The 27,418-nt window shown below is 39.5% G+C and overlaps 1 protein-coding gene across 1 annotated transcript in view; it reads right to left on the bottom strand.

Moving 5' to 3' along the window:
• The window catches only part of LOC131693279 (mucin-4-like), a 596,199-nt gene extending 569,100 nt beyond the window's left edge, over positions 1 to 27,099 (bottom strand). Inside the window, exon 1 of the mRNA XM_058980988.1 lies at positions 26,590 to 27,099. The gene's annotated coding sequence lies outside the window, so the exon portion shown is untranslated. The remainder of the gene's footprint in view (positions 1 to 26,589) is intronic.
• Between the last annotated feature and the right edge of the window lie 319 nt (positions 27,100 to 27,418).

Here is a 27,418-nt window from a genome sequence, read left to right as displayed (position 1 = left end):
CCATAAAGGTTTAAAAAAACTATCGGGTTGGTACATTACTTTGAGGAATATTTGCATATATTATGATTCACTTGTAAAGGTACAGAACTATAAAGCACAAACTTAATACAAGTTAATAAAAGGAATTTTCTAATTGAATTCTTTTTCCATTATGTATTCGTCTTAATAAGGACGGTTTGCTAATAACAATGTTTTGGGATACGTGACGACAATGGAACGATTTGAACCTTGCCTGCCCGGCTGATACGCACGGCATAAACCAGCAATTCGCCATCTCGTTTCTGTTCCGCCATCGTCGTTTGAGGCTGCGACCAAAATCCTTCCAGCGCACACAGACAAACGTAGCTCGTGATCAAATGAAAGATCTAACAGCTATCCTACAAGCAACAATAGCGATAATCCATCTGGTTCTGCCAACCTAGCAGGCATGGCCATAAAGGGATTCGGCCAAAAACATTCCTGAGGGATTCCATGAGAAACCGGCCGACCGCAAAATATGACCATCGTCGATTCGAACGAAACTTTGCAGGTGTGTTCGCTGAGTAATTTTTCAAAAGGGCGTAAACGTTTCTACGTGCATGAATTTCAATTTTTTTTTGTTCGATTACTGTATTTTATACAGCAAAACTATCTGAGAACAAGTTACAGGGAATGAATACTTCTGTCCGAAAAAAATATACACTGAAAAAAATGTTGTGTCATTTTTCAAAAAAAACAAAAATTTATGATAAAAATTTAAATTGTGAAAAAATCCCTTTTTTTTAATTTTTTTATATTTTGTTACCAAAAACCTTAAGAGAAAAGAAACATTTTGATTTTGATTGCATGATGGAGAAAAAATCGGTAAAAAAGTTTTTCTAACAATAACTTCATACATGTTTTTAAATTTCATACTAATTGACATACAAAATTGTAATTTTATTACAGAATATAATTCTAAGCACCATTTAAAATCAAAATGCATTTAACAAAAATCTTCCAAAATGCGATAGTTTTCGAGATATTTGAAATTTTGCTACTTCAAAAACAATTAATTCGTGTAATTATGCTCTTTTTAAAAGTTATTCGCGTTACCCCATCAAAAAATGTCAAAAATTTAATGTTTATCGTTTTAAAGACGTAAACGCAACCTTTTTAGTGTATTTGGATCATGGAGAAGCTTTCAATAAAAAAGTTTTCCTAACAACAACTTTTGACATTTTTTTATAATTCTTACTATTTGCAGTCAAAAATACAATTTTCTTTTTGAATTTTTATTAAACGCCATTTTAAATCGAAATGCTCTTAACAAAAAATTTCTAAAATGTTGTAGTTCTCGAGATATTTTAACTTCTGTTTTAACAACACTATTATTTTGTTTTATTGCGACCTTTTCATAAGTTAGTCGCGTTTCTCCATGAACAATAATAGGTTTTTCAAAAGGCCCGTAAACTTTCGTGCAACTTTCTCTTTGACATTAAGGCGATATTGTAAACCATTTGAAAGTTACAGACTTTGTGAAAATTGCATATGTTTTCCCTATTTATTGCATATTTACATATTTTCGTCCAAAACGTATACAAAGTTCGAAAGGTACCGAACAAGAACGGCACCCTAACATAGTGGCGAAACTTGCTCAAGAAGCTATACAGAAAGTGGAACAAGATGATGTCGAAATTCGCAACAAAATCCTTGTTTGGCCAGCGATTCACGAATATGGTAAATATTATGTTCTTCACCACGTCCGGGACCGTGAACGAACAAATTTTCGTGGAAACCTCCAAAGGTGACTTCTGCACCTGTATAGGTTTCACTAAGAACCGATACTTGCTCTTAGAGTGGTACAGAAACAATAATGTTATTTTTCTACTACACGCCCCACAAAAAATAGGCTGTCGTGAAACCCAAAAAAAGTTTAAAAATGCCTTAGTGAAAGTGTGATTGAAATAGAAAGTCTGATTATAGGAGTCAAGGCAAAAATGGATCAAGGCGTCAAGGTTATCTTGCGTACTTGCGCCGTCGAGGTTTCAGCATTTTTTCACTACTTTCGTGTTTCTGTTTCTGAGTACTGTTAGCTGGCCAATGACCAGTAAAGCAGTGTTCTTCTAGTAAGCCGTCTGGATACCGTTACATACACAAGTTAAGTATTATTTTACGTTTCCTTTCTTGGTTCTCTCACTAACGTGCACTGGGCAATAGGCCCGTGCAAAAATGACTTCCCCTGACGGTGGTTCGTCTCAAGGTAAGATGGAAACAAAAACGGCTCCCCGGCTTAAAATACACCCACCGGGCCGTTTGTGATCTTCTTCCGGACAAAAGACAAAAAGTGTTTGAATCTGTTGCAGAATTCTTGAGTTCTGATGAATCGGTATTCGACCGTGACAGAAATATTGAAAATTCGCCCTGATAAGCTTCGGGTGGTTGTTAACATTTCAAATCAGGCAAATGATATTGCTGGCTAAAGGGCACATCCCTTTACAAAGGAGTAAAGAGTGTATATGCCAGCTAACAGGGTTGAAGTCAGTGGGGTCGTTTCCGATTCGAGTCTGAATTGCGAGGACCTGCTAAAATATGGGATTGGCTGTTTCAAAGACCCCATGCTTAAGCCAGTGAAGATACTGGAGTGCAAACGTTTACATTCAGCATCAGTCGCAGCTGACGGGGAGAAAATATACGTCAACTCAAACTTTTATCGGGTGACCTTCGCCGGTTCTGCTCTACACAACTACTTCCTCTTTGACAAAGTTCGTTTATCTGTTCGCATCTTTGTGCCGCGGGTCATGAACTGTACTAATTGCAAACAAACAGCCTCCCATTGTAGCAATAAGGCCCGTTGTGGGAAATGCGGTGGGAATCATGCGAATGATTCCTGTGGGGAAAACCACATGATCTCCCTTCATGTCCAGCGTACAAACAGCGCGAGGAGAATCTTAAGCTTTCCCTTCAGGGACGCTCTAAGCGATCTTTTGCAGAAATGCTTAAGATAGCTACGCTACCAGCCTCTACGAACATCTATACCAACATGTCTACTGACGAAGGCAACTGTGATGAACCCCAGGAGGGAAAATCCTCTGCTGTGCCTAGAAGCAATAGAAAAATGAGGAACATTTCCGCAACCAAGCTTCGTCGTAAAGGCCATGGCCCCCTAAAATAACTACTCAAGCAAGTACTGGCGCAAAATTGAAGCAAGTCGCTCCCGGTCTCAGTAACCTGAGCTCTGTCTGACCCCATTAAAAGCATCTTGATAAGCTTTCTCCCCGCAGTAAAAACATTTCTAATGCAGTTCACTGCGAAATGGCCCCTCCTTTCAGCGATTGTATCCTTCGATAGCTAATTCATCTAACGAGGTGACGGATTAAATCACTGTTCTACAGTGGAATTGCAGCTGCATTATCCCGAAAATCGATTCCTTTAAAATCTTACTAAATAACTTGAACTGCGATGCATTTGCACTATGAGAGACATTACTTACTTCAGAAATAGACCTACATTTCCACGATTTTAATAATATTCGCTTGGATCGAAAAGACTCTTACGGAGGAGTACTTTTGGAGATCAAAAAGAACTATTCTTTCGATTGAATCGACATCCCCTCGACACCAGGTATTGAAGTTGTCGCATGCCAAACAAGTATTAAAGGCAAAGACCTTTGTATTGCTTCCACCTACTTCCCTCTAGAACCACAGTTAGCCACCGACGGCTTTACGATATTGTGGAACACCTCCCCGCACTGAGGCTAGTTTTAGGTGACTTCCCACGGTACGGTATGGGGTTGTCTTCATGACGATAATCGATCTACCCTACTCCATGAGCTTCGCTACAATATAACCATTTTGAACACGGGTGAAATGACATGGATTCCTGCCCCTCCAGCGCGTTCGAGCGCCTTAGACCTGTCCCTCTGCTCTTTTGATTGTGATTGCATGATGGAGAAAAAATCGGTAAAAAAGTTTTTCTAACAATAACTTCATACATGTTTTTAAATTTCATTCTAATTGACATACAAAATTGTAATTTTATTACAGAATATAATTCTAAGCACCATTTAAAATCAAAATGCATTTAACAAAAATCTTCCAAAATGCGATAGTTTTCGAGATATTTGAAATTTTGCTACTTCAAAAACAATTAATTCGTGTAATTATGCTCTTTTTAAAAGTTATTCGCGTCACCCCATCAAAAAATGTCAAAAATTTAATGTTTATCGTTTTAAAGACGTAAACGCAACCTTTTTAGTGTATTTGGATCATGGAGAAGCTTTCAATAAAAAAGTTTTCCTAACAACAACTTTTGACATTTTTTTATAATTCTTACTATTTGCAGTCAAAAATACAATTTTCTTTTTGAATTTTTATTAAACGCCATTTTAAATCGAAATGCTCTTAACAAAAAATTTCTAAAATGTTGTAGTTCTCGAGATATTTTAACTTCTGTTTTAACAACACTATTATTTTGTTTTATTGCGACCTTTTCATAAGTTAGTCGCGTTTCTCCATGAACAATAATAGGTTTTTCAAAAGGCCCGTAAACTTTCGTGCAACTTTCTCTTTGACATTAAGGCGATATTGTAAACCATTTGAAAGTTACAGACTTTGTGAAAATTGCATATGTTTTCCCTATTTATTGCATATTTACATATTTTCGTCCAAAACGTATACAAAGTTCGAAAGGTACCGAACAAGAACGGCACCCTAACATAGTGGCGAAACTTGCTCAAGAAGCTATACAGAAAGTGGAACAAGATGATGTCGAAATTCGCAACAAAATCCTTGTTTGGCCAGCGATTCACGAATATGGTAAATATTATGTTCTTCACCACGTCCGGGACCGTGAACGAACAAATTTTCGTGGAAACCTCCAAAGGTGACTTCTGCACCTGTATAGGTTTCACTAAGACTTGATACTTGCTCTTAGAGTGGTACAGAAACAATAATGTTATTTTTCTACTACACGCCCCACAAAAAATAGGCTGTCGTGAAACCCAAAAAAAGTTTAAAAATGCCTTAGTGAAAGTGTGATTGAAATAGAAAGTCTGATTATAGGAGTCAAGGCAAAAATGGATCAAGGCGTCAAGGTTATCTTGCGTACTTGCGCCGTCGAGGTTTCAGCATTTTTTCACTACTTTCGTGTTTCTGTTTCTGAGTACTGTTAGCTGGCCAATGACCAGTAAAGCAGTGTTCTTCTAGTAAGCCGTCTGGATACCGTTACATACACAAGTTAAGTATTATTTTACGTTTCCTTTCTTGGTTCTCTCACTAACGTGCACTGGGCAATAGGCCCGTGCAAAAATGACTTCCCCTGACGGTGGTTCGTCTCAAGGTAAGATGGAAACAAAAACGGCTCCCCGGCTTAAAATACACCCACCGGGCCGTTTGTGATCTTCTTCCGGACAAAAGACAAAAAGTGTTTGAATCTGTTGCAGAATTCTTGAGTTCTGATGAATCGGTATTCGACCGTGACAGAAATATTGAAAATTCGCCCTGATAAGCTTCGGGTGGTTGTTAACATTTCAAATCAGGCAAATGATATTGCTGGCTAAAGGGCACATCCCTTTACAAAGGAGTAAAGAGTGTATATGCCAGCTAACAGGGTTGAAGTCAGTGGGGTCGTTTCCGATTCGAGTCTGAATTGCGAGGACCTGCTAAAATATGGGATTGGCTGTTTCAAAGACCCCATGCTTAAGCCAGTGAAGATACTGGAGTGCAAACGTTTACATTCAGCATCAGTCGCAGCTGACGGGGAGAAAATATACGTCAACTCAAACTTTTATCGGGTGACCTTCGCCGGTTCTGCTCTACACAACTACTTCCTCTTTGACAAAGTTCGTTTATCTGTTCGCATCTTTGTGCCGCGGGTCATGAACTGTACTAATTGCAAACAAACAGCCTCCCATTGTAGCAATAAGGCCCGTTGTGGGAAATGCGGTGGGAATCATGCGAATGATTCCTGTGGGGAAAACCACATGATCTCCCTTCATGTCCAGCGTACAAACAGCGCGAGGAGAATCTTAAGCTTTCCCTTCAGGGACGCTCTAAGCGATCTTTTGCAGAAATGCTTAAGATAGCTACGCTACCAGCCTCTACGAACATCTATACCAACATGTCTACTGACGAAGGCAACTGTGATGAACCCCAGGAGGGAAAATCCTCTGCTGTGCCTAGAAGCAATAGAAAAATGAGGAACATTTCCGCAACCAAGCTTCGTCGTAAAGGCCATGGCCCCCTAAAATAATTACTCAAGCAAGTACTGGCGCAAAATTGAAGCAAGTCGCTCCCGGTCTCAGTAACCTGAGCTCTGTCTGACCCCATTAAAAGCATCTTGATAAGCTTTCTCCCCGCAGTAAAAACATTTCTAATGCAGTTCACTGCGAAATGGCCCCTCCTTTCAGCGATTGTATCCTTCGATAGCTAATTCATCTAACGAGGTGACGGATTAAATCACTGTTCTACAGTGGAATTGCAGCTGCATTATCCCGAAAATCGATTCCTTTAAAATCTTACTAAATAACTTGAACTGCGATGCATTTGCACTATGAGAGACATTACTTACTTCAGAAATAGACCTACATTTCCACGATTTTAATAATATTCGCTTGGATCGAAAAGACTCTTACGGAGGAGTACTTTTGGAGATCAAAAAGAACTATTCTTTCGATTGAATCGACATCCCCTCGACACCAGGTATTGAAGTTGTCGCATGCCAAACAAGTATTAAAGGCAAAGACCTTTGTATTGCTTCCACCTACTTCCCTCTAGAACCACAGTTAGCCACCGACGGCTTTACGATATTGTGGAACACCTCCCCGCACTGAGGCTAGTTTTAGGTGACTTCCCACGGTACGGTATGGGGTTGTCTTCATGACGATAATCGATCTACCCTACTCCATGAGCTTTGCTACAATATAACCATTTTGAACACGGGTGAAATGACATGGATTCCTGCCCCTCCAGCGCGTTCGAGCGCCTTAGACCTGTCCCTCTGCTTGACATCGCTGTGGTTAGATTGCATGTGGAAGGTAGTCTCTGATACCCACGGCAGCGAACTTCTACCAATCGTAAATTAATATTGATAACGGTCCAGGGCCACCGAATACAATTAATGTTCACACGAAATATTGATTGGAAGAGCTACGCCCATGATGGGACAAAGAGTGCGCAGACGTGTTCGCAGAGAAGGCCACCGCATATAAGACTTTCCGAGACGACGGGCTACCAGCCAGCTACCGACAATACGCGATGGCAGAAACGCGCATAAAGAGTTTGATGAAAGCCAAAAAACGTAGCTACTGGCACCGTTTCGTCGACGGGCTAACGAGAGAAATATCGATGAGCACTCTTTGGGGCACAGCTCGGTACTTACGAAACCAAAAACAGTACTAACGAGAGCGTGGAATTTTGGGGGAGTTCCCACTTGCGCTCTTATCATGTAACTATAAAGCCCCAAGGCCAGACAGAATCAAATTTAAATTGTTAGGCAATATGCCATACTCTGCCAAGAAACGAGACAAGTGAAGGTCATCGCCATCCAAAACCAGGAAAACTAACCTCCAATCGCAACTCGTATCGACCGATTGCAATGCTGTCCTGTATCCGAAAGTTTTTCGAGAAAATGATCTTGTTTCGCTTCGACAATTGGGTTGAAGCAAATGGCTTACTGTCAGATATACAATTTGGTTTCCGCAAAGGCAAAGGGACGAACGATTGTTTTGCGTTGCTCTCAACAGAAATTCAAAAGGCTTATGCTAGCAAAACTAGGGGGTTACACATTTCAATATTATTATGTTTCTATATAATGAAACTAAAAATAACCTTACAGCTAACTTAACATATAGGGGGGGCCCGGGGCTAGTTGGCGGAATATCATTTTCTTTGTTTCTATTAGACATATAGCGCTGCCTCTTCTTGTGTACCTCAAGTTATGTGAAACTCATCATCCAATGTGTTTTTGTTGCAAAAAGATTTGTTTGGTGGAAGTTGTGGGTGATATTATGTTTTCGAGCATACCAAGTAAATTTTCTAAATTTTGAATACTTTGCGTTATTTAGGGTGATTTTCAATCTATTACCCAAATGATTATATATTTCGATAGCGCGTAAATAGAGCTTTCAGTATCCGTATTAGGGTTCGCAGTACCGACCCTTTTTGGCGAGAACCGGTACTACGGTACTGAAGCCCTTAGTACCGGTAGTACCGGTAAAGTACCGGTACTCGAACATTTTTTTAAAAAATTCGAAAAAAGCTTCAAACTGAAATTGAATGCTCAAACTGATGATCTTATTCTCAGATGATTGATTTGTGCAGATTAAAAAACATGTTTATTGTTTTCAATTGCTGCGGAATGGCAAGACTCATTTCACAGAAGATATTTTTGGTATAGGGCACCTTCTTTTATTTGGAAATCTAGGCCACTTTGAAATCAATAACTGCTAAATGGTGCGACTTTCGTCGACTTGAACAGATGGTAAATTAACAACAGTAAATCAAAGCGAAAATGGCAGTAAATCCGAGCAGGTTATTCGCATTTCCTCTCTTGCTTTTCTGAAAATTGGTTTCGACCTTTATGTCGTTTGCCTACTATTCTCTAATGCATATCAAGGCTCCTTGCTTTCCTGTAAACTAAGGAGATTTGCTGAATTTTCCGATCACCAATAATTACAAATCGCCCCATTTGAAGCAGTTCACCGAGTCAAAAACTGTTAGCTACTAAATCGCTGTTCGTTCTTTTGTAGATAAAGGTTTAAGAGCAAACCAAATACAGACATGACTTAGACCATAGTCTTATTACGCGCCACCCAGTGGATAATGGAAACCAATCAGAATATCGCTAATAAAACTTTAACTTCTAGAATTATTATGATGATGGCCCCACCTCGTTCCGACACAAAGGTGTTATCTCAACGATTTATCTAGAATGCAATTTAATATAATTAAACGTTATCTTGCGGACCGATATTTTGAAACAGATTCCCCTGCAGAGTTAACATATTTGTCATAAAAAATTGTATAGTACCGAAAAAACCGGTACTGGCATTTGTTCAGTACCGGTATTACGGTACCAAAAATGGGTCGGTATTCCCGGGATTTTCGGTACCGGTATTACCGGTACCACAACCCCTAATCCGTGTAGATATTACATCTATCCTCAAACAAAAGTTATTTTTTAAATAGTTTTTAATAAAATATACGGTTGGGGTTAGTTGGCGGTGCTGCACGTGGGGTAAGTTGGCGGTACTATTTACAGTGCAAAAAAGTCATGAAAAATTTTATTTCTGGAATTCATTCCAAAGTAAGAAAATCTTTTTCTGGTGTATCTCGTCAATGCAGGAGACTTTCATTCCGGCCAATCGCATAAAGAATTTCGAAAATTTGCTTTTGAATAGGGAGTACGCGCCAAAGTCAAAATACCAAGGTATTGAAACTGAAATATAATAACAAATGTCGGTTAATATACAGTTTTCTTGAAAAGACATTCAGCACGTTCTAAAAGGACCCTTGAAGTAATTGAATCTCCATTTGATTGCTTGGTTTTTGGAGTATCCACACATACCGCCTACTTACCCCGGGGCCGGGGTAAGTTGGCGGGTTTTCCGCGTCACATATTTTTGTCTCTAAAAATGGAGACAATGCATCAAACACTTTAAAAAAAAATCAGAGATGTTGCCAACAGTCTGCTCTTTCATGCCACGTGTTCTATTTGGCAAGATCTACCTACATCAAAGCGGTAAAAATTGAAAACCGAAAACACCGCTAACTAGCCCCGGTCTCCCCTACAGCAGGGGATAATATAATATTCGTAAGATTAGGGGGACAGGTCATTTTGTGTGTTCTTTGTATAGTAATGCACTTTATGATTTTTAGAAGGATAATTGTTGGAGCTATTATTTATTAACAATACGGAACATTTTACAAGATTATTAACTAGAAATAACTAGAGAGAGTGGTTAAATTTTATTTAGATTAGGCGGATTAATTAGGGCTATTTTAAGTAGTGGTACTGTTGGGCTTTTCTTAACGAGATTAAATATTGCACAACTAAAACTATAAAATAGGGGGGCACATAAGTTTTGGAAAGATATTCAAGGGGAATAAGGAGGGGGGGGGGTGAAGTCCTACATCTGTGTATAAGAGACATGGGAGAGAGTGGACAAAGTTGACACGGGGGAGGTATAAACTTTCAGTTTCCGGCATTGGGAATCAACAACAAGGATTACAGATTCGGCAGGGGTTCCTCCAGACGATTTCGTAGTACGGCTCGGATGCGGATCGACAAAACACCGCGTTGCGCGTGTGATGTTGTGCTGTAGGTCTCGTGTTGTTAAGTCATTCGAAGAGACGTTTTGTGTCGTCTTGAAGTCGCATCAAACCATCGTTGGGATACGATAGGCGGAAGAGGGCACTTCGGAGAATGATAAGAAAAATTAAAGGGGCAGTTAAATCTGAATATTGATGGTTTTTAAGGTATATATGCGGAAATATAGAGGAGATTGCGGCTTACCAGCACATCTCGAACCAGGACATTGGGTGATCTTCCTAGGGCCCAAAGGGAATCCAATAGTTGAGATCTGGCAGAACAGTACTCGGCGCATGCCCAGACAATATGTTCGATATCGTGATAACCTTTGCCACATGTGCAGATACCGCATTCCGCGAGCCCAATACGTCGGAGATTAGCATCCAACGTGTAGACATGAGCCGAGACATCACACAAATGAAATTCCGACCCACTTCAATCCCCTTGAACCAAGGTTTCGTCGATACCTTAGGGATTATCGAATGTAGCCACCTTCCTAGTTTCCCATTGCTCCATGAAGTTGGCCAAGTTTTGGGGGTTCTCTGATGAATAATACTGATAAATTCGCTGAAGCAAATTGGTCTTTTATATATGTCACATAGTAAAGCGCTCACCTTAGCTAAAGAGTACGTTTCTTCATTACCTGGAATGGAGCAATGCGAGGGATCCTAAACTAAGGTAATATTGTACGATATTACAGACAAAGCACGCAAGCACTCTAAGATTTTCCGCAAACAATATGGAATGTGCTTTCTAGGTTTCATTGAATGGAGAGCCTGGATTGGGCTGAGGCCATCCGAGACAATAAAGTAATTATCGGTGGGTAAAGTATCAATGATCCCAAGGGTATACTGAATAGCAGCAAGTTCGGCGACGTAAACTGAAGCAGGAGTTTGAATGAGGCGGTGAGGTTTTGATTGAATATACCGAAGCCAGTGGAGCCGTTGAGGCTTGACCCGTCGGTGTACAACATCTTATTACAGTCGACTTCTCGAAACTATGAAAGATGCTTTGAATCACTTGCGGGCGTATGTGACCCGGGATTCACGAATCTCGTCTTTCATGGATGTGTCGAAGAATAAAGTTGAATCAGAAGCATGAAGGAGATTGACACGGTTGGGAAAACATGAAGAAGGATTCATATTTTATGCCATGTAATCGAAGTACAAGGACATAAATCTGGTTTAAGAATTGAACTTCGCAAGCCTTTCGAAATTTGCAATTACTAACGAGTTCAAGATATCGCATCGGATGAGCAATCGATATGAGAGGTCCCAAAATCGATTTATCAGCGGAAGGACGCCCGCTAGCACTTCTAGACTCATCGTATGTATCGAAGGCACGCAACCCGAAGCAATACACAAACAACAATATTGGATTAGCTCTAGTTTGATGAAATATATGTTCGCAGCGGAGCGGAAACAGAAACTCCCGTACTCCATCAGTCGAACCAGAACCCGAGATATTTGAAAGTTGAAACTAGAGCAATAGTTTGACCCATTAATTGAAGCTGTAGTTACGCTACACTTCCTTGAAAATACGACCAGCTCAGTTTTCTCCGTGGAGAACTCGATACCCAACTGGAGGGCCCAAGCAGACAAATTGCCCGAGAAATCTTGCAATGGTCCTTGCAGATCAACGGCTTTGGGTCCTGTAATAGAGACCACACCGTCATCTGCAAGCTGCCTTAGCGTGCAGGAATTGACAAGACATTCGTCAATGTCATTCACGTAAATGTTATAGAGAAGGGGGCTTAGACATGAGCCCTGGGGAAGACCCATGTAGCTAATTCGTGATGTTGATAAATCACCATGCGAAAAATGCATGTATTTTTCAGACAGCAAGTTTACCACAAAGTTGTTCAGAGCCGGTGAAAGACCATGCTGGTGCAGCTTCTCAGAAAGAATTTTGATAGAAATCGAATCAAAAGCCCCCTTCGTATCTAGGAAAACTGATGCCATCTGCTCTTTGCTAGCATAAGCCTTTTTAATTTCTGTTGAGAGCAACGCAAGACAGTCATTCGTGCCTTTTTCTTTGCGGAAACCAAATTGTATATCTGACAGTAAGCCATTTGCCTCAACCCGATTGTCGAGGCGAAACAAGATCATTTTCTCGAAAAGCTTTCGGATACAGGACATAATCGAAATCGGTCGATACGAGTTGTGGTCGGAGGCTGGTTTTCCTGGATTTTGAATGGCGATGACCTTCACGTATCTCCAGTCATGAGGGATAATATTACCCTCAAGAAATTTATTAAATTAATTCAACAAGCGTCTCTTGGCAGAGTCTGGGAACGCAACGCGGTAGATCTTCTGTGCCGGAATCCGGACAAACCTTCTTGGCAAAATCGAATATCCAACGGTTTGAATATTCCACGCTCTCGTTAGTACTGTTTCGGTTACATAAGTGCCGGGCCGTACTCCAAAGAGTGCTCATCGATGTTTCTCTCGTTAGTCCGTCGGCGAATCGACCACAGTAGCTACGTTTTTTTGAGTTTCATCAAACTCTTCATGCGCGTTTCCGCCATCGCGTACTGTCAGTAGCTAGCTGGCAGCCCGTCGTCCCGGAAAGTCTTACATTCAGCGGCGTCTGGTACGCGTTAAGTCTGAACTTGAATCGCGGTATCTAGATTCAAGCCAGCCAGGAACCTGTAATCTTCCTCCGGAGGAAGCTCTTGAGTGCACTCGATTTTGTCAAATATCGCAGACGCGTAGCTCTTCTAATTGAGTTTAAGGTTAAAACCTCTATGATCTAAAAAAAAAATAGCTCTTCTAATCAATATTTCGTGTGGAGTCATATGAAACATTGATTGTATTCAGTGGCTCTGAACCGTCAGCAATATTAATTACGATTGTCAGATGGTCGCTGCCGTGGGGATCAGAGACTACCTTCCACATGCAATCTAACCGCAGCGATGTCGAGCAGAGGGACAGATCCAAGGCGCTCGGACGCGCTGGAGGGGCATTTCACCCGTGTTCAAAATGGTCATATTGAAGTTTTCGCAAAGCTCATGGAGTAGGGTAGATCGATTATCGTCATGAAGGCAACCCCATGCCGTACCATGGAAGTTGAAGTCACTTAAAACTAGCCTCGGTGCGGGGAGGAGTTCCGCAATATAGCAAAGCCGTCGGTGGCTAACTCAGGCTCTAGGGGGATGTAGGTGGAAGCAATACAAAGGTTTTTGCCTTTAATTCTGGTTTGGCAACTTCAATGCCTGGTATCGAGGAGAGGTCGATTTGATTGAAAAAAATAGCACTTTTTGATCCCCAAAAGTACTCCTCCGTAAGAGGCTTCGCGATCGAAGCAAATAATGTTAAATTCGTGGAAGTGTAGGTTTATTTCTGAAGTAAGACATATCGCGCATAGTGCAAATGCATCGCATTTCAAGTTATTTAGTAAGATTTTAAAGGAATCAATTTTCGGGATAATGCTTCTGCAATTCCACTGTAGAACAGTGGTTAAATCCTTGACCTCGTTCGATGAATTAGACATCGAAAGATACAATCGCTGAAAGGAGGGGCCATTTTGCAGTGAACTGCATTAAAAATGTTTTTACTGCGTGGAGAAAGCTTATCCAGATGCTTTTCGTGGAGAAAGCTTATCAAGATGGGGGTCAGAAATATTTAAATCGTAAGAATACGGTCCACAATGTCAGAGAAATTAATTAAGCCAGCGCTGTTTTCTTTCTCTGGCGGAGATATGGGAACACTTGGGGTTTTTAATGTTCCTGGAAATGCTGGTAACTACTTTGCTGAACTCAGGTTACTGAGACTGGGAGTGACTTGCTTCGATTTTGCACCAGTACTTGCTTGAGTAGTTATTTTACGGGGACCATGAAGAGACACCTTCTGACCTTCATGAAGAAGCTTGGGAGAGGAAATGTTCCTCCTTTTTCTATTGCTTCCAGGCACAGAAGAAGATGCTCCCTCCTGGGGCTCATCACAGTCGCCTTCGTCAGTAGACAAGTTGGTATAGATGTTCGTAGTGACAGGTGGCGTAGCTATCTTAAGCATTTCTGCAAAAGATCGCTTAGAGCGTCCCTGAAGGGAACGCTTAAGATTCTTCTCGCGCTGTTTGTACGCGGGACATGAAGGAAGATCATGTGGTTTCCCCCACAGTAGAGACACTTTTCGACATCTCTTCCACTGGAATCATCCGCATGATTCCCATCGCATTTCCCAAAACGTGCCTTATTGTTACAATGGGAGGCTGTGTCCCCCAATTGTTTGCAATTAGTACAGTTCATAACCCGCGGCATAAAGAGGCGAACAGGTCGACGAGCCTTTGTCAAAGAGGAGGTAGTTGGGTAGAGCAGAACCGGCGAAGGTCACCTGATAAGAGTTTGAATTGACGTATATTTTTTCCCCGTCAGCTGCGACTGATGATGAATGCAAACATTTGCACTCCAGTATCTTCACTGGCTTAAGCATGGGGTCTTTGAAACAGCCATTCCCATATTTTAGCAGGTCCTCGCAATTCAGACTCGAATCGGAAACGACCCCACTGACTTCAACCTTGTTAGCTGGAATATACACTCTGTACTCCTTCGTAAAGAGCCCGTAGCCAGCAATATCATTTGCCTGATTTAAACTGTTAACAACTACCCGAATATGCTTCAGGGCGAATTTTCAAAATTTCTGTCACAGCCGAATACCGATCCGTCAGAACTTGAAAAATCTGTAATAGATTCAAACACTTTTTGTCTTTTGTCCGGTTCAAAATCACGAAGGGCCCGCTGGCCGAGCTTAGATATACTTTGGGCCGGGGAGCCGATTTTGTTTCGACGTCCATCTCACCTTAAGATGAACCACCGTCAGGGGAAGTCATTTTTGCACGGGCCTATTGCCCAGTGCACGTTAGTGAGAGAACCAAGAAGGGAAACGTAAACTAATATTTAGCTTGTGTATGTAACGGTATCCAGACGGCTTACTAGAAGAACACTGCATCATTGTCACTGACCAGCTAACGGTACTCAGAAACAGAAACACAAAAGAAGGGAAAAATACTGAAACCTCGACTAAGCGGAGAGTGCGCAAAATAACCTTGAACGCGGATTAGCACTATTCGTTGACGCTATAGAGTGTACGGACTGGCAATAAAAGACTTTTATCTCGACTGACAACGATATTGTCGGTGTTGGAGTACGGTAGTTTCTGTTTCCGCTCCGTTGCGATCATACATTTCATAAAACTAGAGCGAATCCAATATTGCTTAGGGTGGCTTAGGTTGGTTTTGGGACCTCTCCCATCGATTACTCATCCGATGCGATATCTTGAACCCGTACGTCCGCAAGTGATATCAGGCATCTATCATAGTAAATTTCGAGAAGTCGACAAGATGTTTTACTCCGACCGGTCAACCCTCAACGGCACCACTGGCTTCGGTATATTCAATCAAAACCACACCGCCTCATTCAAACTCAATGATCCTGCTTCAGTTTACGTCGCCGAACTTGCTGCTATTCAATATACCCTTGGGATCATTGGTACTATGGCCACCGATAATTACTTTATTGTCTCGGATAGCCCAAGGTCAATCGAGGTTCTCCGTTGAATGAAACCTATAAAGCACATTCCATATTTTTTGCGGAAAATCTGGGAGCGCTTGCGTGCTTCGTCTGTAAGATCGTACAATATTACCTTAATTTGGGTTTCCTCGCATTGCTCCATTTCAGGTAATGAAGAAGTGTACTCTTTAGCTAAGCTATCGCTTTAGAAGGTAACATATATGAAAGACCAATTTGCTTCAGCGAATTTATCAATATTACTCATCAGAGAACCCTTCAGAAATTGGCAACTTCATGGAGCAATGGGAAACTAGGAAGGTGGCTACATTCGATAATCCCTAAGGTATCGACGAAACCTTACTTCAAGGGGATTGAAGTGGGGCGGGATTTCATTCGTGTGATGTCTCAGTTCATGTCCAATCACTACACACTGGATCTCCGACGTATTGGGCTCGCGGAATGCGGTATCTGCACATGTGGCAAAGGTTATCACGATATCGAACATATTGTCTGGGCATGCGCCGAGTACTGTTCTGCCAGATCTCAACTATTGGATTCCCTTCGGGTCCGAAGAAGATCACCCAATGTCCCGTTTTGATATGTACTGGCAAGAATTGATCTCCTCTATATGTCCCTCGTATATACCTTCTTAAAAAAATAAATATTCAGATTGAACTGCCCCTTTAATTTTTCTTATCATTCTCAGAAGTGCCCTCTTCCACCTATCGTATCCCAACGATGGTTTGATGCGACTTCAAGACGACACGCATTCTAGGGTATGCTTGATGTAATCTTGAAACAACCTCCTTTCTCGTTAGCATCTTGTGGGACACATTTGGCCTAAATTTAAACTTTATATTTGATAAAACTTGATTAGATATTCCGTCACTTGATTTGATTTCGATTGAGAATCCTGATTGACAGTTTCAGGAAGGATAGAAAAATAATTCGATGAGACGATTTATGTTCAAGTTTGTTACCTTTTGGGAATCGCTATACACTGAACAGAAATCGCAACAGCAAAAGGGAAATAAAGGTTTTGTCTATTGTAGCGATCTCAATATAAAAGTAGATAAATGTAGTTAGAAAGTATCATATTTACCCGAAAGACGTCTTGCTGTTACTGTCTCCAGGTTCTGAACTGAACTGGCAACTCTGTCTTCTTGATATGTGGTCTTTGCTCTTCAAATCTTCAATAAACAGACTTGCATTATTTTGAGAATTTAATGAAAGTAAATATTCCAGCCTGATATTTTCTTGTTCGTTTTCTGTTGTGATCCGTATTCAGCGACTAACGACTCCGGAATTTCTTCTTAAAGGAAATTATGAAAAATGGTTTTGTTTCTTTTTTATATGATTATGTGAAATGTGTTCGATTTGGAAATAAAACGTAATTTGAGGGCAAGCAAAAATATTTATTTGTAAATTCTGCTAAAATGAATCTACCCCAAAAGATAACAAACATGGATCCAAAACTCAAAGAACTTTTTTTCTCTTTCAATCATCTTTCTTTTAATGTTGTAAAGGACAAACAGGATTCTCAATCCAAAGTTGCAATGAAATCCGTCGTTTATTACAATGACTCGAACTGACTACTTTAGTTCATTCAAATATAAAGTTTTGAATTTAAGCCAATTTTATTTTACCAGGCAGGATAGAATAAGGAAGAAGGGTCATTCTAAATTACATTAGCTGTCTCCTAAAGCGAGAAAAGAAATGAAAATGATAAAATCTGATACTACAATAATCAACATCTTGAAAAGGTAACAATATCGAATAAATTTTTCACCACCTTTCCAAACCTCCTTGTTCATAAAATAAATTTTCGACAAAGAACCGAAGGAATCTGAAAATATATTTTTCTGTAGATAATGGTACATTGTAAACATTGAAATTTATCTGAATATACGGTTCATCTAAACCATGTTAATCGACTTCTTAATCTATAGGCCCCATGCAAATCTAAAAACTGATAAAATTTTAATAACTTTCTCGGGTGATTTTACATCGATTTATTTATTGTAGTTGTAGATAATGAGAATGTTCATCAGATTCTCATTTTTAGTATATTTTGAATGTCTATAGTACCAATTAGTAGCAAAAATGCGAATTAGTTTCATTACCCCTAGAACCTTGCACTGGGGTAAAAATGTACCCCACGCCTTCTTTGGAGCCATGTGAAGACGAGAATTCGGCATTTACCGACCTGGGTCCCTATCCATAATTCAATATAGAGTACCTAGTACGAGTAGGAAAAGGTGGTATAGCCAGTTTGCTTATAGCCTTTGTGGAAGCAGGTATCAAAGTTGGCGTGGGGTACATTAGTACCCCAGTGTACGGTTGCCGTTAGTATTTTGTCAGGTTTCGTGCTGTCAGTGGAGATGTGATTCGTAACAATACCAGTTTAAATACTAGTTGTTTTACTACGTAAGTAACAATTAGTATTATATAATCGTTTTTCATTTATTTAATTAATTAAATTAATTAAAAAATTGTTCTCATTTTTGCTGATTTTTATTGTTTTATTGTTTATTTTTTATAGGTTTTCACAGCAATGGCTCGCAAGTATAATTTGGGCACAGTAACTGATGTAACAGTAACGTTGCGTGTTACCAATGTATTAGGCCATTGCAAATCTTTTTTAAAAATTATGTCACCCCCCCCTTCAAAATCGCTGAAAAAAATCAGGGGGCAAATAATTTTTTTTATAATAATCAAAATTCAAAAAATTGTCACGTTTTATAGAGCAACAATAGCTGCCATAGAGTTTTGCTTTTCGTAACTGAAAACTATTATGGTAGTTTTAGAAATTACCATCCCATGATAATTTTTATTTTGACCATTCTCGGGTAAATGTGAATTTTAAATGAGATCATCGATCCAGTCCAACATCAAATGAAACGTTTGCTGGTCGCGGAAGGAAGGACCCATCTGTGTATTATCAAACGAAAATCTCATGGCAAGGCTAATACAGACCGACTTCTGAATCGATTTCATTTTAAACGCAACAGTCGATAGAGACATAATCGATCGTTGCATTCGAAAATAATTTCGATAAGGAAACAATCTGAATTCAAATCAGACTCCTGGCGATTTATATGTGGTTCAATATTCAGTATACATGAGCTTTACCGAAAAGTTTTTGACAATTAAAGATTTCATATGGGATCGTAGTGTTCATACCGTATTTCCGCAGCCATATGTGCGATTCTTATGAACTTGATCAGATCAAAGTCTGCTACCAAACCTTCCATTTAAGGCTAAGCTTGAAAATCGAATAAGTCGTTTTCCAAGAAGCCGAAGAGACATTAATTCTGAAATATTCCAAGAACCAGAAACGTGCGAAATTTTCGAGATAGACGCTGGAATCAAAAGAACTTTGTCTGGCCATCAGCGATCAAGAATGCTCTAGCAAAGCTAAATATAGATCTTACAAATAATGGTATCATCGGCACTTACCGCAGGGGGAACCGGCAATCCATTATCGATGTCAATTTTTGTAGCCTTGGAGTAACCGGAAAGATGGACTGAAAAGTGTGCGAGGATATATCCACAGCGACCACCAAGCGATCTGGTACAGCATTGATAACAGGACTATGAACCAAACATGAATTTGAATATGTGGGAGATATATAAACGAGTGAAGATGGAAAACAGCGATTTTTCACAGGAACGTGTCCGTCGAAGAACTTGAATTTGAAGGTATCTTCTTCAACCTAAATGCGAACGAGTTCACGGCACTACTAACAAGGGCGTGTAATGCGACCATACCAAGGGATGGGAAACCGAGAAACGGTCGCCGGGTGCAATACGACGATTATCGATCTACGTATAAGTTGCCTCCGAGCTTGGAGAAGAAGTCGGAGATCACTTCGGTTTCTCATCTCGCTCAGTTCAGAAGCTAGAAATCGCTCCGCTGCAATAGCTGGGCAAATAATCAAATTTACCCGCGCGACGCTTGGTCTATTTGCAAAGAAAAAATTGATTCCTTCTGCCTAGTGTGTGAAACGTGAACAAACAATGAGTGACGATGCAAAGCAAAAGTATATCACGATGCGGGCAAACTGTGTTGCTGTTGACTACACGAAATATCCGGTAATACCATCAATTCATGAAGGGGAGCAAATGTTGAAGGTGAACTTGAAGTTCAACGTAGCTTGCGGTACTTTATGCGGTGCAATTTCACCATTTACGTCATGCGGTACTGAATATGTTAAAAAACATTAGTCAAGCAGAATCATTCGCTTCCCAGAACAACATGAAACACGTCATCGAATGTAATGACATTTTATACAGTATCCCAACGTATATAGATGTTGACAGTATTGAAATAAAGATACATGACCTGGTACCACGTACTAGTTCCTTCGCTATCAAACAAATCCTGTCAAAATACGGAGAGGTGAATAGTGTTAAGGAAGATACTTGGAGGAACTTCTTCCCAAGACTCCGCAACGGCGTTCGTGTGGTGAGAATGCGTCCGACAAAACCTATTCCCTCTCACTAGATTTTCACATGCAAATTACCTCATGGTGTTGAATATTCTCAACGAACACTAGTCACAAACCTTTCATTATTGTGATCATCCGCTACACCACGGGAAACCTTGCGCAGAGACTGCTAAAGAAATTCCACCTGATACGACCAAAGCCGGTATACAATCATCGTATGTTAAACCACAACCAGTTGGTAAACCAACGACTGCAGACCGGGCATTCACAAGCACCAGCTTAACAACGATCGGCCCCAGTACCACTAAACCAACTGCCATTACCAACATCGAAGTAACAACGATTACAGCAAATGTTTCTAAACCAACAACCAACACCACCAATAAGGAATCTAATACCGATGAAGAAGGATTTACAATAGCGACCCGTAAGCACAAACAACAAATAAGAACACCCGACGATGAGCAAGATGAATGCAGTACCGATGATGACATGGACGTAAACGAAAACGCGAGAGACGACGGACCAAATGACCCCCAAGGTGCGCTCCACGGCTCAGTTGTGCTAACGCATTGAGCCGTGTCAAATATATTTAAAATTAAAACAGATGTCAGAAAGCTCAAGGGAAGCGAGCTGCAAGAACCGCTCTCAACAAAGCAGTCAAGCTGTACAAGAAAGCCTTGCCACAATGCCAACGCGAATTTCCTTAGGAGAGACCTACAAAGTTGGCATAACAAAGATAAAAGGCTCAGCTGCACCACCTGAAAGGTGCCCGGAAAAGATGGAGGTCACCATCGAAAGGTTTTCCCCACAACATGAATCTATTTTCGCCGTACAGTGAGGAGGTTGATCACAAAGATGAAGATCGATTTACCAACAAACAGCTTATCGAGATGGCGAAAGCCATAAAAGTGAAGTGATACATGAGAGACCGGATATATTCAAAACGATCCGATAATTGGAAGCGACAAAAGCTGATGTTGCTTCCGATGCCGGGACAACATGGAGATCTTTCAGCGTAGTCAATATATCCCTTGGTAATGTTAGAGAAAAGGAGTAATCCTGAACAAGCTAACGAAGTACGCGGACCGTGAGAACGGCATCTCATGTAATTCGGCTTCCTTATAGGCAGGTCTACAGTGAAATCCATCCAAACGGTTGTGGGAGCTTTGGAGACAGCAGAGATAAGGATATCGTTTTTGCGTGGTGGTTCCCTTAGATGTGAAGAATGCTTCAATAGTACTGGCTGGGAAGCAATCGCCCATTCGCTGTACAGCATGAGTAACTCTGCAGGATATTATAGAGCTACTTTCAGTACCGAACATTACGAGACAGACAAGGGAGAATCACAACTACAACTGACGTTCCTCGACTCGACGCTGTGGAACGCAGTGTACGATGGAGTATTGAAGCCGAACCTTCCCAGAGATATAACGATTTTCGGCTTCACGGATGATGTGGTGTTCCAAGTAATCGGACAATCGCTAGAAGAGGAGACACTCGACACGGAGACGATTGCCCATCATAAAACAGAGTTGGTGATGACTAGCAGCCGAAAGACAGCGCGGTGGGAAAATATATCATCGATTTGAACTTTTAAAGTTACGATGTATATGTTAAGGGGAAGGCTGTGAGAGCAACCACAGCTTTGCTTGAGGCGCCAGTGTACTGGGCATTACGAACCAGCTGGAATCGCCGGACCGAAGCATGTGAGCAGACTAGTTTCACCGTCAGGGACAAGATCGAGTAGGTCGAGTGAAGCACCAGCGGTGGGTCCTCGAGTTTTCAACGAACCGGAATCAGCGAACCAGAAGCTACGCTCCATCCGGTATCGCCGAACCGTCCTCTCCAAGTACTGGTTGGCCCTTTGAGCAGGATTTATGGACTATGCGAGAAGATTGCGACAAAACTGGGAGCTAATTGACTCACGCAACAGGCATCGGTATCGGGAGAACTTCCGACGAGGAATTGAGATGGCTCGCGAAAACAGGAACTAAATACTTCACAGAAACGGGAGCCAAACGGCTAACGGAAGTTCACCACTGCGATTAGCCGGAAATGTGTTCGGAGCTAAACCGCTCTAATGTATCATTTTGTCTTAAGACTGAATCAGCCTCCCCACGATATAACACTTCAATGCAGTCTCGTGGAACAAAAGGAAGGAAGAGAAGTAAGGACTATTAGTAGCGGTTACGCACAAAAGTGAATCCCATCTAGAGCCAATGCACTTTTGAAGCTATTTAACCATACTATAAAACATACAGACATTTTCAGATATCGACGAACTGAATCTAGTGGTATATGACACTCGACACTCCGGGTGTAGCTTAAAAAGTCGAATTTCAGAGTGATTGCACAGTCTTCCTTATATGAAAAAGGCAAAAAATGAACTGATGATTGCTATACATTTCATAAATCCGTACGACTATCAAATGAATTTATCTGATTTGGCTACCTACTGCGCAACAAGATGGAGAAAAATGCAAAGATTTCGAAGATGTACACGGAACCGAGCCGAATTACTATCATGTACCAAACAAACAAATCTACAAGTCTTCAATCACAAGCGATAAACCAAAGCTGATGTTTCCACTAGAGTTTGAAAAAGTATAGTATGCACAGGATGTACGTTCGCCAGGCTACTGTATACGAAATACGCAATAGAAAAAAATATCAGAGAAAACCATATCTGAGATGAATAATTCCATTGACGCACACTTTACCTTTGGATTCATTCCAGAATGTTTTCCAAAAGTCCATAAGTGAAATGTTGCAATCCTGTTTCTGTACATTGTTACCAAGCAGGGTCATCTTTGACCGATTTTCATGCCTTGTGTGTAAAGACCGGTCCATGTGCCGCCACGACGGAACGAAAACTATTCAAACAACCAAAAGTTAATACCTTAAGGTACTCTTAAATGTTTACATTAAGTTCTTAGAGAACTTTCAAGCTTTTATTGGGAATTTAAAAATTGCACTATTGGGAAAATTATTTAAAACAAAAACGTTAGCATTCCTTTCCTATGTGAACTTTTGATTGATTCAGTAATGTTTGCTTGAATTTTTCTAGTAAAACAAATAGCTCAACCCCGCTATACGAAATCACCCTGCGGAAACGTCCACGAGAACAATCGAAAGAAAATGCAAAAAGATAAAAAAAATTGTGTTTATTAAAATAAATATTTATTTTTTGTTTGCCCCCCCCCCCTTCAGAAAAAAATTTGCACTTGGACATAATTTTTAAAAAAGATTTGTAATGGCCTTACTGGTCAGAAATATTTTTTCATTTCAATTTTCACCCCATTTTGTGGTATTTTCCAAAACACGATTGTTAAACTTTCACTCTTCAAAATATTTGCACTTTTTCAAAAATATCGAAGTTCAAATCGGTTGAAAATTCGCAAAGTTATAGTAATTTTTGTGAAAAAATTCAAAGCCGTGATTTTTTCACTTTTTATTTTGTTCAAACCAATTTATGTATCATTGGTTCAATAAATTCCTTACTTTCACGTACACAGCTGTTTTGTGCAATTAAAAAACGAAGAAAATGATGCATTATATTTTTTTGTTTGCATTTTTACCTGTAAAAATTGCGATCAAACGCGTGGGGTACATTTATACCCCAGTGCAACGTTCTAGGGTGGAAAACGCAAGTGCAACGTTCTAGGGTTGAACAATTTAATTTTCAATAAAAAATTTTAAAATAAAAGGTTGTTCTAGCTCCCTCGACCGATTAATTTGCCCTTGATTTCAAATGAAAGGGGAAAGTCCATTCTTTCATATTCCGTAGTTTTACAGATGCCGAATTTTTTTGAACAAAGTTGTTGGACAAAGACATTGTGTCCCTTCTAAAAACCCTAAAGTGCATTACCATACAGAAACACATAAAATGACCCCCCCCCCCCCTAATCTTACGAATAATATATTATCCCCTCTTGTATATGTATTAGTTATCAGTAATTTTTTTTAGCTTCATTTTATAAAAACAAAATAATATTTAAATGTAACCCCCTAGTTTTAGGAAATTCAAAATGTAACAAAGAAAAAAGCACGTTTAAGCTAACGCAAACGTGCCTTATCAAATAAACGAATTGAATAAAAAACAGAGTTCATTATGCCATAAATAAGCTAAGCATGTTAATTTAATCTTACGTAGAAATTTCACATATAGTGTATCAAAGTTTTGCTACATATTGTAGATGAGATGTTTTGCCAAGTCGACTGTGGTTAGCATCTTTTTCTAATGGCAAAACTCATATCTACACTCTCGATTGCAATACAACACAGGAAATATATCACATCTACAAACCCGCCTGTCAAAGTGTCATAGTAAAATGTGCCATCTTTAAACGGTGTTGCCTAGACCACATATATAAAAGAGCAGAATAGCCAAAACGATCGGTAAAATGTGATTAAATAATAGTTATCTCTATATTATACTCGGGAAAACATGTAATATGCTTATACGATCCTTCAATGAGTAAATGCAGAAGTAATGGTAGAATGAATTGCCTTCCATGTGATTTAATTGTTAAATAAATGTAAAAGGCACAAGGAAATTTTTACGCGCGATTTTCTCCGTTAGATACCTCCATAGGCTTGTAACTTAACTAATAATATTTTCAAAATATTTAAAAGAATTGTTAAAAAATGCGAACATTGAAAAGGAATGATTCTCAAAGCTCAAGACTCATGCACGCACTTATATTACCAACTGTGTATGAAGTGAAAAAATGTGGATTTTTGTAAAGTTCGAACAAAAACTTTTTCCAGTTTCATCATATCAGGAACAGCAAAAATTTGAGAAAAACGCTGAACGAAACGAAAATTCAAAGGAAAATCATTCAAAATTATTGTTTCTAAACCTTGACAGATAAGTGTCGATTAAAAAGTTTGATATTTTGATGACAGTCTTCGAAAATAGCACTCCGATGTTCGACCGTATTTGGACATTTATACCGACACCTATACTGCCCATAAAAGCATAACAGTCCCAAATGGATTTTTGTCAAAAATAAGTTATCTGTTGGATTGTATTCTGTATCACCACAGAATCACAATGCACAAATAAGATTGCCAGGTTTGTTTAGAAAATACCAAAAAAATACCAAAACATGGTTGTCCCATCCATAAGGCTAAATGAAAATGTAATTCTTGAACAGGGTTTTTATTGGCTTGCTGTTTTTCAATACAGGACTCTTATGCTTTTATGGGCAGTATAGCGATGAAAATCTGACTTCGTGTTTTTTCTCCATATATTTTGTATGCCATAGAATGGCATTACAAATGGCTCCGTGATGCTGGGGATCATTGTTGTTCATCCTACCCTGCACTAGTTTATAGCTGTTCAATTATAGGAGCCTCTTAGCTCAGTAGTGCCCAGGGGCCCAAAGGGGTCTTAAGACGGCCATGGTCACAAAGCCAGTTTCGAAAGTTTAAATAGTGGGGATGCTAGTACTGCTATGCCAAATATTTATTCCGTAGTATATAGTTTACTGATAACAATTTAGAAAACTTCCATGGTCGAACGGAAGTATAAATAAAGTAATAAAAAGATCAACATATAAATTCCACGACATTCTGCATACTTTCAATCTTCCAGCTTCGATTCTACCAGAAAACCCTATATTAAACAGGTGTGTTAAAAATTTCATATTTAGACAAAGATTCTGAAAAAGATTTTTATTTTTTGAAAATATGCTATTCGGAGCTCGCACGAAAAACTTTATAATTGATTTTTTTTTATATTTCGAGGGATTTAGGGATGCAAGATGGGTAGTTTTTTTTAAACAAGATGCACTGAATAAATTCTCATCAGTAGTTAATTAGTTACCTTCTTCTAAATTTAATTAATATTTCCATATCAACTTTTGAATAGGGCTAATAAGATTTGTAAACAAACTTTTGTTTTGCTGATTTCTCTTAAATTGTTATAATTTGAATCCAGAAAACATTTTAAATTGATTCTGCTAAGGGTAAAGATGTTGTTACATGTGTATTTTTCATGTAATTCAACTCGGCAGCGGAATAATTAGCGAAATAAGGTTGTTTACAAAAATCTCTTTAGCCCTTTTGAAGAATTAATATTGATTTTATCTACAAACGACAACATACAAGATTGTCAATACAATTAACAATTTTTTTATGTAAGGTTTTTAAGAAAAGTGAACATAAATTAGACGGTGGAATAAAAATCCAAAATTGCAATCCACGATTAGACAGATTTGTCATACAAGGTATTGATGCTCTGTCAGTAAATGAGCTTTCTGTTTGAGCCATAGAAAACATTTCTGGCAACGCCCGGTACTTCAGATATAATTTAACAAACTAGCCTAAAAAATTAATCTGAGAAATGGAACTTACCCAAACAAGAATAATCTTAAAGTATCAACTATTGCATATGATCCAAATGCAATCCAATAATTTCGTCTCAAAATTGCGGGTATTCGTGATGGTTGGTTTTTGAATTCTCTCCACGTGGTAATTTTTTTTGTATTGCGTATTTTACAGGATAGAAAAACAACCGAAATAGAATTTGATGGTCACTGGTTTCAAATATTTTTTTTTCTATTTTTTTATGTTACGATTTTTGCATAAGAACACTGTATTGGGTTGTTGGATCACATTAGTTATCTTTTGATTTTTTCTTCTTATGTACACATTAAACCCTTTTCCACTGCAGTTTTGCGTATTCCTATTGCTCTTCTCGTAGAAATATAACGATATATTTTCCTTTGCCGAAAATATAATTTTCTTCTCTATAGCGCTGAAACTAACTAAAACGAACCACAAGTACGATTATGCGGCAAATAGGTTTTCAAACACACTCGACCCGAGATGTAGGAAAAAATAAACAGATGAACGTCTGTACACTGTCGCAACCAACATCAGAATGTTTCGTTTGAAAAATTACATTCGATGGTTGTTTCAAAACAACCGGCCCGTGCACCGTAAACTGTAAATTTTAGCCAGACAAATTATGTTTCGCATTGATCTCACAGTCTCTCACTCTCACCCGCGGTCTCGTCTATTCATTCATTTACTCCATTCATTCACCTTCCACAGGTAACTTCTTGGTATTGTTGGGGATGTTGTAAACACGCGCCAATACCAGTCCCAAGAAAGGAAGAGAGAGAATGCGCAAGATGCAACTGAGTGTTTATAAGATAATGATTTAGGTATTTTTTGCTTA

Source organism: Topomyia yanbarensis, chromosome 3 (genome assembly GCF_030247195.1).
Source record: "Topomyia yanbarensis strain Yona2022 chromosome 3, ASM3024719v1, whole genome shotgun sequence".
NCBI lineage: Eukaryota > Metazoa > Arthropoda > Insecta > Diptera > Culicidae > Topomyia > Topomyia yanbarensis.
The sequence above is the reverse complement of the archived record's forward strand: the minus strand, read 5'-3'. Positions and strand labels throughout refer to the sequence as shown.